We start from the raw sequence: 13,983 nt of genomic DNA on the forward strand, positions 1-13,983 counted from the left end.
ATATAATATTGGTTGTTATTATTTGTTCTGGTACTTGCTTTTTGAACAATATTTATAGAGTTTATGGTGCTTGCTGTCACATCCAGATACACACCCTGGATGTTAGATCTGTGCCAATACTGTATGGGTCTCTGTGGTCTAGCCTTTTTGTAAGTTGAAGTTCGAAATCCAATTTGTGTTTCGCATGACATACAACTTTAACTTTTCGTTGAAGGGTTATGTTTGGTACGATTATAACATCATATACAGGGGTATTGATATATTTGAGCTCTGGTATTATCATTTATTCACAATACACATATTTATTTATATTAGGCATATCTAATTGGTGTCTGTTTATCTGAAAACACATTAGTACCGTAACCTGGAATGATTAAATTGTTATTAAGCTTCTCTTAAAATAAATCAACGCTATCTCATAAATGTTAGTCACTCAAATGCCCCCATCTACTGTCATATTGAATATTCATAAAATATTGTAAATATACATTAAAAAGAATTGAATTATTCATGACAGAACGTTGCCAATATTATCATTATTTTTTATACAGACTTGGCTATTTGTAATACTACGGGAAATGAGTGCATGACGTTTACCATTTGCGGCGTCCTGTCAATACCTCTTGAAGTTTGAGTTTTCTTACAAGAACATAATCCCCGCTTAAGCTTCTGAATAAGTCTAGGGTTTTAAAGGACTGCTATAGTAATATGAACCTCACATTTTTTGTTCATGAATCTCGCGAGTTTTTTTTAAAGTCAACTGCTCAGTTTGAGTGATGGTTTAGATAGACCTAGTATTCGTTAATATTACAGAAAATAATAATTATGATAATACCAGCTTGTCAGTACAGCATCCATTGAGAGATGGGTTCCCGGTTCAATCCCATTTCAGGTCTCTGTGTTTCAGTTGGAGGCCTGAAATGCAAGACGTGAAGCCATTGGCTGTGTCTCGCTTGCATCAAGTCACATTTGCGCGGTAAAGAACTTTGTAAACCTATCGGGAAGAAAAATGTTGTTCATTAAGCTGCCCATGTTGGCTAATCACCACCTATGTACCAGTATGGTCATACTGAGGTTTGTGCTACGCAGAAGATGATGACGATGATCAAGCGTTGCATACGTTAGTTTGATGCTTCTGTTTTTGTGGATTGTTTTTGATGAGTGTTCATATTAGTTATATATGATTGATTCAGTTAAGACGGTGTGGGGCTGATTGACATTTTGTATCTTCCAGGCGTGTGATATCCTCTACATCATCAAAATGAAACTTAGCAATCCGTAATCCTATAAGTTAGTCACATCGAGTAAATATTAACGAATTCCATTTTAACGATCAGCTAATAGAGACAAATCGAAACTCTCAATTTGGAAGCATTCTTAATCCTACGTTGTCTATCAACTACCTCAAATTACACTATTAAATATGTAGTATTATAATATATGCATTCTTACATTATATTGTTATATAATTATATTTTTTATACAACATGCTTGTAACACCTGTAAACTTATAGGCCTAAAATTGTTATAGCTATTTTCATACTTTGTTATTAAGTGCAGTAATATCAGACTCATGGAGTTAAAACGGATACCGGTGCCACAAAATATGGTTAAGATAAATATTGTAATATTACAAGCCAGTATTCCACTAATCTCGTCTCGACGTTGGCACGTCAACTAAAAAAAAAAAAAAAAAAAAAAAAAAACATTTATAAATAAATAAAGAGTTTTCAGTCACAAAAAAATATTTATCTTGATTATATCAATTTAGATATCTGGCTGCTTCATGTAATCAGTGTTTTGTGTCTGGTGAGTGTTGGAAACACCAAATATTACACCTTTAAGGCCTTACTGTAATCTGAGCCTAATACCGAGTATCTCTTTAAAATGGCCTACTACATTATATCCTTCTATATTTAGAGCGGGTCTGTATTTTTTGTGGTTACTATGTTTGTCTTCGAATCCCATGGTCAGGGGTACAAATCCTGTAAGAGGTCATAGTGTGGTTTTTTTGCACACGAGGAAAAACAATTCCACTCCGATAGGCCCGCAATGAGATTTGGTTTATATAGCATCACATCCATCCTGTAATTGGTGAACGTACATGTCGTTGTCAAATGCGACAGATTGATTTTTATAGAAAAAAAAACCAATTTTAAGCGGTATTTCAGGTTTTAATCATTCGTTATTATCACCGTTTATTGCTTGATTTACTCTGTTTTTTGTAAGTACCTCAATTTTGTTCTCGTATTGGGTCGATCTGTTAGAAACAACTAGTTTCTTATTTAAGGCCTATAAGTTTGTACATTTGTTTTTATTTACATAACCATGTATATTTTCATGCTTGTTTAGAGATCTACACCGGAGTCATCTAATTTTGGAGAATTTCTAAATGTATACAGTTGAAAAGTTCCTCTGGTAACTATTTGCCTATGTTTTATATCCGAACTCTCCGTCCGTCTGGATTTTTAGTGAAATATTGTTCTTAACAGAAGGAATGGAAATGTTAAAACACTATAGTAGACTCCTCACCCCACAACATCGAAGTTTAACAATATTAATGGCAGTCACTCTTTGTACATGCGACATCATAAATGTCTGTTTACATACAGTAAATGTGCTGTAAATTGTTAGAGCATTCAGATGCAAGATAAATAAATATCATAGTCTACATTATTTGAGCCTGCGATCTTACGTTCCCAGCTCTAATCTTACGAATTTCCACTATTTGCTTAAAGATCTATCGAAATTGACACAATATTATTTCCGTACAAAATGCATAACGCCACTAAAAAAAAATGTGTATTGTTGGAAAATACATAAAGTTTTATTCTGGTTCTAGACACACTCACATTATTATGACATAAAAATAGCTTTAACATTAATAATAATATATATGGATTTTATGAGAGGTATATGTAGGCCTAGCTATGGTTATTAAATCGACTAGGCCCATTGCCTAATACCTTTCAATTCTGTACGATCAGCCATGATGATGTATATTAATCTCCATTTATTATACCTAACTTTGCAAACGACTACTCGTCTCTAGAGGAAGCCCAATTGACTAGTCCTCAACACAGCGACATTATGAGTGGCAGGCTAATCTAGACCATTTTTTCTCTCACCCTTTCTAGAAAAGGTGAAGACTCAAGTGATCAGAGAGGGCTAGCCTGACCCTTATAGCCATTTTTGTCATGCAATATTCTCTCCGATTTCCTCGCCTACAGAATGAAGTATCTTACAGCAATGTTGACTCAATGCTGCATGATTTTTTTTTTCCCAACGAAAACAAAAACTTAAAGCGTTATTAAGATATATTTAAAACAACGAAATAATAACCTATAATCCGAATTATAATATCTTCAATTTCCTTGCGGGCAAACGGAGTATTTTACGAGAAATGAATATCTGAAATATTACTGTAAATTTTTTTTTTTTTTTTTAAGGAAACAAAAACTTAAAGTGTAATTACAATATTTTCCAAACTGCTGTACGAAATGATAACCAATAATTTGGATTTGTAATTGTAAGTGTGTTAAGTTTTATTATTGTTATAATGTTTGTTTAGTTATTTATTATAGGCTTGTGATTGGCATTATCAGGGATGTGCTAACGTCTGTTAACTCTCTCACACAAGGCTGTATTCTATTTTAGTTAAATCATGAAATTTACTTAAAATTGTCACCGTAGTTTAAAAAAAATGAAAACTAAAAATGTTTTCGATAATTTAGTGTTTCGGTATTGCTTTTGTGACAGAAGAACGTAGTCAGAAGGTGTGTTTGACTCTATTCGATAATTTGTAGTTTCGAATCCTTTAAGAAAACGTGATAATTGGTGTTCGACGTATTCATAAGACTATGAACGATGTGCTGTGGTTAGATTCGTTTTGTTGACTTACTCGACATCGGCTGCACTGGTAACAGCTAGAGTCGTTGCATTCTAAGAACTGTTTATGCCCCTACTGTTATATTGAGAGTCTCGGGATGTAAGTAGCTTTTATCACGATTATCTTTATATAGATATTTAAGATATTTAAACGGTTTCGCTAAATTATCGAATATTTAACTTTTGTGACTGGATCGAGTCGATTTGTGGGAGAGTGTTTCTATGGGACATTAGGCGGTCCTTGATACATAAAATTTAACTATCGTTATTATCTGTATGACCGGTAATCCTTTCATTAAAAAAAAAAAAATCAGACAATGGTAAAGGGCTACGTATGTTCGTAGACCTATCGAAATCCACTTTATGAAGAGTCGCTACGTTGCTTCGTTAAAACTGCTAGATATTCTGAACATTGAATGTTTTCGACAAAGTTACGTAAAGATAAGGTTATACTGAAAAGCTGGACGATTGCATGGAACGTTTACAGATAATGCTTTCGTACCAAAAATGCACCAATTTTGTGTTCCAATAAATATTAGGCCTATCTGCAAATTGTGTAACCATTTTTATTGTACTTGTACAGTAGGCAAATAGTATGCATATCGTAATGTGTATTTGGCACCATATTTTCACTAATGTCCACTTAAAAAATATGAAATACCACCAGTCGAATAAAGATGGATATGGAATTACATTTTTCAAATGCTATCCAGATTTCTTCATTCTGTTGCGATTAGTTGTAGATTAATTCCAGCCCCTGTGGTCGGCGGCTGCCCTGCGAATTAGCCTCAGAAATCAGGCTAGATATCTTCGGTATAGGATAATTACTAAACAGATTAGGGTTTTTTAAATTTATATTATAAAAATTATTGTTATTGATTATTATACAATTATGTTCACGATATTTTTTCTACCATATTATAAATGTGATTTCATTATTATCATTTTAATCGTACTTTTATGAATACACCGCAAAAGCTTAGTTGGGATTGCCACTGATTTTGTGTTTTCAGGCCTATAAGCCTAGTCGTTATTAATTACTGTATTTTTAGAAATATGAATGATTGTTAGCATAATAAGTGATGCAAGTTATTACTATTATTATTATTATTATTATTATTATTATTATTATTATTATTGTTTTTGTTATTAAATGTATTGTTTGTTTTATTCCAATTCTTATCTTAGGAATATTAGTAAAATTGCCGTTGTTCTACTAACATGAAACTTAAAGAAGTGATAACTATTATCAGGAACGATATTATTTTGATTATAATAATAATAATAAATTGGAGAATTGTATAATACATCATTAATAATTGCCCCTTCAAGGTCTATTAGTATTTCCCAAATTTGCTAGTAACATAATACTGTAATTAACGGGAACAAGATTACTCTCGTCATAATATATTATCTTCAATATTTTTGTAAAGCAAGCAAGTAATTAAAATAAGTAATATACCGTATATAGCAAGCATGTGGCGTATATAAAATGCTTAGGAATGTACATATATACATACATAGGTCTATATATTATCAAATATATTATATACGATAGGGAATAGCTACCGTACTTTGTCGAAGCTTCCGGGAGATTTCCCCCAAACCCCCTCTCCAGGCCCCTTCCCCTGGACCCTCAAATTTAATTTGAGGGTAATGTAGTTACTAGCTATTATAAGCATCGCATTATTTGCCGCTCTTAGTGGCGGCGCCAGCAGCATCTGAAATCTGGGGTAGGGCAAACAAGGTAACATTCTAGGGGGATGCTGGGGTGGCCTGAGGTTGTCGGGTGTCGCTCAAAATGCCTCGAAGGTGGTCCAGGGGGCAAAGCCCCCGAAAAAATGACAATTTAGGGGTTTCAGAGGCTTATTTAATCGATTTATGAAAATCTATAATAGAAAATAGGCCTACATCTGTCTCTTATACACATCTAGATGTGTATAAGAGACAGATTAAAAGGCAAACTACTGAAAAACAACAATGCTGTGGGAAACAATGCCTGTATCTCTGTAGAGATAAAAATGTGTTAAGCAACAGCTAAAAAGTAAACGTACCGTAAGTAAACAGCGAAAAATAGAGCCAGAGCATGCATATATATATACTGTATATATATATATATATCTTTATTTATATATATATATCTTTTATATATATATATATATTTATATACATATCTTTATATATATATATATATCTCTTTATATATAGGCCTATATATATCTTTATATATATTTATGTTTTTCTTTTGTCAGCTACATGTATGCAACTAATATTATTTTGATAATAGTTTATTAATATGCACAAACGTTATTGACGTTAATAATAAATTATGTATGCGTTACCTGTTTGTAGTTAGCTCATCTGATGTTTGTACATAGATTAAGCGTATATTCACAAATAATGTACACATTGCTCTCAGTAAACAACGTATGTCTTTCTCTAGTAAAGACTACATAATGTCATAGAATACATAATGAAACTCTTGTGCATTTATTGTGGCGTACCACGGCGAAAACTACTTAGGCTAATTTAAAGGAGAGGTTAACCGCTATCACATCCTAAATAGCCAGATCAGGTGGGAATAGGACTGACCTGTACTCATTTAAGGACGGTGCGATTTTGAAGTTTCCCGACGAGCGCGGGCAGGGGTTGCCTCTAAAATTGTTCGTAAAATTCTTTGCAGGAGCACAAAACGATTGGCAGGAAATGTTGTAAAATCTTTACTCAATACACATCACAAAAAACGTGCATCATTCTTAAGTAGTTTCTCATAGGCTCATTTATAAATATATATTTTCGAATCTGAAATACGGTGTGATAATAGGTCGACCTAAACTTCTCGTCACATATGATGGAAGTGCGGGTCAAAAGTCATCCAAGCCAGTCAACGAATGCGGCCGTTCGACTGAAGAGCTTTAAGTCATCGTGCTGTGGTGGCCCACGATCAGCCTACACCCCGAAAGGAGGCGTGGAACTACTAGCTGTCGCTACACACAGCAGGAGCCCACTTGCTAGGCTGAAGTACGCTTTGAAAACCTCCAGTTACTACGAATCGTAGCATTGGCAGACACCACTTCGAAGGCTACGAACAAGCACTATCCGACCTTGATCTTAATACAACCAGATACTACTCTACACTTTGAGATCAAACTTGTCTGTTGTCTATTTGGGTTTTTTTTTCTTCTCGCAGAACATCTCTGTCTGAAGGTAAGAATTGTCTTTGTACAGTGCTGCGCATCTACGCATAATAATTGTTATGATATCGGTTACCTTCAAATTTTTGCTTCCATTCGATCCCACGTCGCTTGGTCATTGGTCCCTATCGTAGTACTTGTTTTACCATCAATTGTGTGGTTGCTTATTTACAAAATATGACTAATTTTAAAAACTGTAGAAAGTTTAGTTTAGGTAATATTGACGCTATAGGCTTATCTTAAGTTTATTTTATACCGACTTGGATGTAAACACACATGTAAATATTCTTAAAACTCCTTACTACAGATTCAAAGAAACTATACGTATGTGTTTATTGCTAAAACAATATTTAATATATTCTTGTTCAATCTTTTTAATTAGAAAAATATGTTTTATTATAAATCAATTCAAGTTTATCTTTACTTGATGTTATAATAACGATGACGGTCCCATCCAGTCCTGGTCCCATCTTAAGAAGTTTAACATATTATCAATATCGATCATCTCTTTCTATTGGTTTCATATTGTACTTATACCATACCTTTTATAAATTTATAATATTGGCCTATATCAATATTATATAAATGATAAGCTAAATGTTATTATTTTTTAACTATCTGTATGTATGAGTTTTATCGAATGTCAGCCATTTGTTTTTAATAAATACGGAAGAAATATTGCTTTTAAATTTAGGAGTAACTTGTTTATTCTGATGTTGGAGTCAGTTCATTTGTCAGAAATCTGGAAAACGTCATGTTAAGTGACTAAAAGTACATCTTATAATTAAAGGTTACAGGACTGTTTGCTGCAATTGTCGTCTTAAAGAACTCGACCGTCGTAATTTGACTGTTTAATGATCATGGTAAAATTATATTATATTAATAGGCTATTAGTTATGACAATATTTTAGTTCAAGCATTAATTTTGTAAACACTTTGCTGAAACATAGATGTAGATTTGTTTTGCATTCATTGGTGTCACTTAGGCCCAATGGTCTTCTATGTCCAATAGGGTATTTTTCATATTTAGTAAAAACAATTACCTGAAACTTGCACGAAAACAAATAGGAACAAACTTCCCCGGACCATACAAGACGTTTTTTGTCGTCAATTTAAAAATCAATAATTAACAGTGAAGTAAGGTGTTATAGTGTTAGTTCTGTGGTTGAACGTAGGCCTATCCAAGTTTATGTTACGTTGTGTACCTGGTCGTCCATTAACGTTATTATTACACATCAATTCTTTGATTGATTCTATAGCATCTACTTCTAGAGAGATAGTTTTATTAGGCCTAAATCTAAGCTTATTGAAATGAAATTACTTTGTTTGATTCAATATTATATATGAATATCGTTTCGATGTACTTCGTGGCCTTTAGGACAGCATTGCATTGCCAACAACAAATGCCTTACTAAATGTCAGAGGCCACGCTATCTAAACCAAGAAGAAACAATTGAATATATGAAAGGAAACAAAAACAATCCTTAAAACAACAAATATGAAGCAGCATAGTTGTTGGAGGAAACACGAAGATACAGAACACGTGTAGGCAACGGGTATATTTTATTGATCGAAGCGTAGTTAAGCCTGCCCTGGATGAGGTGATTTAGGCTGGCCGAATCCATTCGCTTTATGTCCTGTGTCCCGAGTGTCGTCCACTCTAGCCTTAAACTCAAATTACGTAGTCACGGTCCTAATACGTGTATACACTCTGAAAATGCCATATATTACGTATTCACTTTGAAATAATACCATAGCCACAAACTCCAATCAGTAAAATATATTGTTTGTAATAGAACTGTTGATGTCTATAGAAAAAACATTAATTGCATATTATTTAATTTCAATCAGATTGTCTAGTAAGAAAAAGGCCTGTATAAATGATAGTATCATCAAGATATTCGAAATTATGGATACCTGAAACACAGGCACTACGACTAAAATAGGAGTGATGACGTTTCAAATCTGTGCTGTCGAGCTAATTAATTAAAACCAATACAATGAAATATTGTTTTGTATTGTATTGTATTTACTAGAATATTTGAGTGAGTACAATTTATTAAAATATCATGTAAGTGTCCCTATACTCTTTGCATACGGTTGATCCTGAAAATTTGCTGGTAATCAATTTAAGAATTTTCATGAAGCGCCATGTTTATAAATAATTAAAGTTGATGACCATATTAATAAGCAAATTTATATTTTAATTGAAAGCTGGAGGATTTATTTCAGATTGTGTAATACATACAATAGACACACTTTAAATTGTTTCGATTATATGGTCTTTTTATATAATGTAGTTAGAGTTATGAGTGATGTTAGTAATTGTACTACAGGAAGGTACTCTGTGTTAATATGCCTATATAAATGTTAGTATTCTTTGTTAGTTTTAGGTATTTTACATTTTATTTCATGGAATACGTGTTCTGAAAACATGTGTTGTACTTATTTAATGTAAAGTATGAAAACAGATTTGCATGCATTATGTGTGTAAATTAATTAAAATCAAAAGCATTGATTGTATTTAATTTTTGTTGTGAATGTACGCACCTGCTCGGCATCTATTGATGAGTCCCCCCTTCCTGAAGCACTTTGTCGCCTACTCAGACGATTATGTTTTGTATTTAAATGATCAAATTTGAGTTTTAAGCCTCCTCCATAAATTGTAAATTACTTCCTGGTTCAATGCATATTATAATTAAATATATTATATTTAGTTTTAATGTGGCCTATATTTATGGTTAGGTAATAATGTAATTGTAGTAAACAAGCCGGATATAAATATATAAATCGAATTCGGAGGGCTTCGTGTCTGGAAAAGGCGCGATAAGCATATCATATCTAACATTTCTATAGGCCTATCTGGCTATTACATTGAAAAAATAGCATAAAAAGCAGACATTTTCGATAGACCATCTAGTTAAACAATCGTGGAATATCCTATTCGTATTTGTTTACCAACTATTAGATTGAATCGAGCCTGGTCCATTTTAGATAAAACGAAAGAACCGGTATGTTAAAATATCGTTTAGATTACTGAATACAACATTACCATTGTATGACTAAGATAAATTATATGTAGATGCGAAATAATTTTACATGGTAAAACTATGTTTTTTAATATGCGTCTGCGCACAGTGTTGATGATGTTGTATACATATCGACACGGTAATGTTTGCCATAGTTATTCATCTAAGCAACGCCATCACCAAGTTTCACCTTTGATAACATTATATCCTGACAACATTTTATGATGATTAAAAGCTGGAAGAGTTTTGATAAGATTTAAATTATTAGGCTATCATCAGATGAATAAATTTCAGTAGAGAACGAACTGTTTGCCAATGAGCTGTGTAAGCTTATTTTACATTATGCTGTTAAAAACACATTAAAACATTAATAGCATGTAGTGCATACGAACCCGCAAAAATCATAAGTAAATATTTACAGATGAAGTAAAATTTAAATGATGTAGGCCTAAGACCTGATATATTATGACTGGCAAAGGATCGGCTGCCATCATGTTAAATTCAAAGTGATGGCCATATTACTCCTTTGAAGAGCTATATACGTACTCTACTACCCCAGAAGACGAAGACACAATGTGTGTAGAGGAAAAACAGTACTGAGGAAATAAATAATATTTTCAAACTAGGCCATATACCTTCAACTGATTCACTTTTAATATTTTTTTTCCTCAAAACGAGCTCAGTTTTCTCACGCTTGTTCATTTTAAGAAGTAATCAAAGCTACCGAATCAACACAGGTGGGTTTCGTCGCGGATAGGTAACATCATGGAATCACCGTTGTTCCATGGCAATCGAGTCGGAATTTACTAGTGACTGTGTACTTCGAAATGCCCGGTTTTATCACATAAAATACACAAATTCTCTACGTCTTTTGAAGTACCGTATACAAACTATAGCTTGGTTTTTAAAGACCTTACTTACCGTCATTCTCTTGCGATTACGGTATATACTCAACCATAACATAAAAACTAATGACAAAAGTGATTGGTATTACACCTAAATTATTTTATGATTATGTATATTTAATACTGATAAATGTCCTTCAATTCTGAAGATGAAAAAGTGGCTTTTATTACGTTCTTCAGAGTTTGTTTCACACTGTATTATGTTAAAGTTATTGGTGAGCCCCGTGGATAAAATCTATAGTTTTAATAGAATTAAACGAAACGTTAAATAATGACTTATTTGTATATGTAGTAACTATAATAGCATAGCAGTAGTAGTAGTAGTAGTAGTAGTAGTAGTAGTAGTAGTAGTAGTAGTAATAGAAATAGTAGTAATAATAATAATAAAAGTAATAATAATAAATTTCATTATAATAATTGTGAATATAGTTAGCAGTTGCGAAAGTATTAATAATAACCTGCTCGTTAAGTCTCTTTTTATTAAGGGCAATAATAATATAAATTGACCTTTTGCTGCAGACATTACTCCAACAATGTTACTGCTGTCGTTTACTCAGTGTATGCCTATAAGAAAAATATTCCCATACAGTACAATGACTGAATCCATATGTTGTCAAAAGGACTGGTTCTAAAATTACGAGTAGGCCTATTGGCCGTAAATAGCTTACGTCATTTCACTGGCGAATCACATTAGTCTACGTCACAATGTCATCCAACCAAACATATTGATGAATGTAGAACGGATTAAGGGATTTACCGGTAATCTTAGGTTCTTTTTTTTATTTATTTTTTTTTCAAACGAGAGAGGAGGTTGCGATCCATTGACCAACCACAGTAGGCATACCGTTAGTTTCCCATTTGCTCAATATACATTTTCTGACAGAATCGGTCTCAATAAATCAAACAGTATAAGTTTCGTATCATTTACCATTTGACGGGTATATCTAGGCTGTAAGCCTCGGCTTAGACACAGCTAAACGATCTTTGTCACATTTTCTTCTCTATGGACATCTGTAACTTAGTACATATAACAAGTTATTTACTAAGAATATATACCTAATAGTTTTATATCAGTACCATTTATCCTGTGGTACTTTGTCAATTAAATTCTCCTATTTAAAACAAAAGTTAAGGAATTTACCCTTACCCTTGATAGTGATCTGGATCTGCAACCAGAAGAAAATAACCCGCCAACAGTAAAGTTTGTGTATACATAATATAGTTCTAAAACTAACAGCAATTTTAGAAATTATCAAACAAATTACGATGCACTACGCACTACGCCTTCCTTATACCGCATACACATACACTCATGCATATTTATTAGCCATAGGCTCGGTACAAACTTACTTATGTGGAGGTACAGTCTAAATACAATTCTTCAGTTTAAGTAGCATTATTATAGGTAGACTATAGACTTTACTAAAAACTCTGCAGTATTTAGATTTTCCCCATGTAACGTCGGTGATATTTTTAGAGTGTTGCTTAGTATCCCATTTTCAAACTAATTAGTATACCTTATCATATATATTATTTCTACTAATAGATATGCCTGAAGGCCCTAAGTCTATATGTACCACGATTTACAGGACCATATAACCAAATTATAGACGTATAGGCCTAAGTTAATGAAATAAAAAGTACAATCTAAAATTAGTTAGAAATTTATTGAAAGTCAGATCAACGAGAAATTTCGGTCATAGACCATTATCAAGTTGTGTTATTCTTATTATTTAACATTGTACATGTCTGTACATTGACATTGAGACATTGTACATGTCTCGTTTATTCTGATTTTCAAATAAACTGTTTTAACATTTTTAGACCACATTTATATACCATTTACGTATGCATCTCTCTTAATGAATGTTATAATGTAGTTATATGTTATATATATACTGTATATATTATAGAAATATATAGGAAAGAATACCAAGGCCTATATAGACTTGATGATGTACCTTGATAAGAATGAAGAACACCTAATGTTGTCCAAAAGCTCTTGTTTTCTTTTGTCTGGCTGTTAATCTTGGATTTAACTTATTACTTTTTGCTTATTCAATTTACTTCTCAACCGAGATCCAACCACCGTTTCCTACAGCATTATTGTTTTGCAGTATTTTTGCATCTGTCAACCAATATGTAAATATATGTGTGTTATTTATATTATATATATAATTATATATATATAATTATATATATATAATTATATATACAATATATACATATATATATGTATTTATATATGTATATATATATATAAAACAATGACTTGCGTTAAAACTTAGTAAACAGTAGCTAGCAATTGCTTTGGGTAAAACTGTACATGCCATGTTGTTAAATTGTCAGCATTTAATACCCTTTTATAAACTCATTAGTTATATTTATATAAATAAATTGAATTGGTATATATTTAATTTCTAGACGATATTGATATGCCTACACATCGTCAATGCTTTTCAGTCGTTTTTAGAATTGTTATTGATTGTTTTTTACATAAGTGCAAATATGTAGTATAACCTTTGTACTATGCTTTGTTTGAATTTTGTTAGATAATTCACAGCTTGCAAATATCGCAACAGCCGCTTACGTGTAATGTTTTAAATAAACATACCTATGTGTAGTATATTGGTAGTTTATTTATTTGTTTTATTTATACAGTATTCAAATAATTGATTATGGCATGGTTTGTTTAATAGTAGTAGGTCTTTGCCGGCAAATATAATTGAATTGAGTTTTATTGAACTCAATTTAATAGGAAGTGTAGATACTTACCTCCAGTTAATGTTATTTTAAGTAGGTTAAAACTTAGTTATCAGGATACTATCAACTATTAATTTAACATCTAACATTAATATTGGACAATCTTAAAATAGGCATTCACCATGCAGATAGACACACGTGGCTGAAGCATTACATGATCGTGTACTATAAGATTTATTGATATATAGGGCCTATATATATATA

At 32.2% G+C, this 13,983-nt stretch overlaps 1 protein-coding gene across 2 annotated transcripts in view; it reads left to right on the forward strand.

Moving 5' to 3' along the window:
* Positions 1–3,967: 3,967 nt before the first annotated feature.
* LOC117110316 (COUP transcription factor 2-like) overlaps positions 3,968–13,983 on the forward strand; it is a 31,445-nt gene continuing 21,429 nt past the window's right edge. Inside the window, exon 1 of one of the 2 annotated variants that reach the window (XM_033252983.1) lies at positions 3,968–3,988. The gene's annotated coding sequence lies outside the window, so the exon portion shown is untranslated. Of the gene's footprint in view, positions 3,989–6,776; positions 7,096–13,983 lie in introns of those variants that run through there. The other variant, XM_033252980.1, reaches the window with a different exon arrangement.

The sequence above is a fragment of the Anneissia japonica genome, unplaced genomic scaffold (genome assembly GCF_011630105.1).
Source record: "Anneissia japonica isolate Jap-2015-1 unplaced genomic scaffold, ASM1163010v1 scaffold673_len1821605_cov196, whole genome shotgun sequence".
Lineage (NCBI taxonomy): Eukaryota > Metazoa > Echinodermata > Crinoidea > Comatulida > Comatulidae > Anneissia > Anneissia japonica.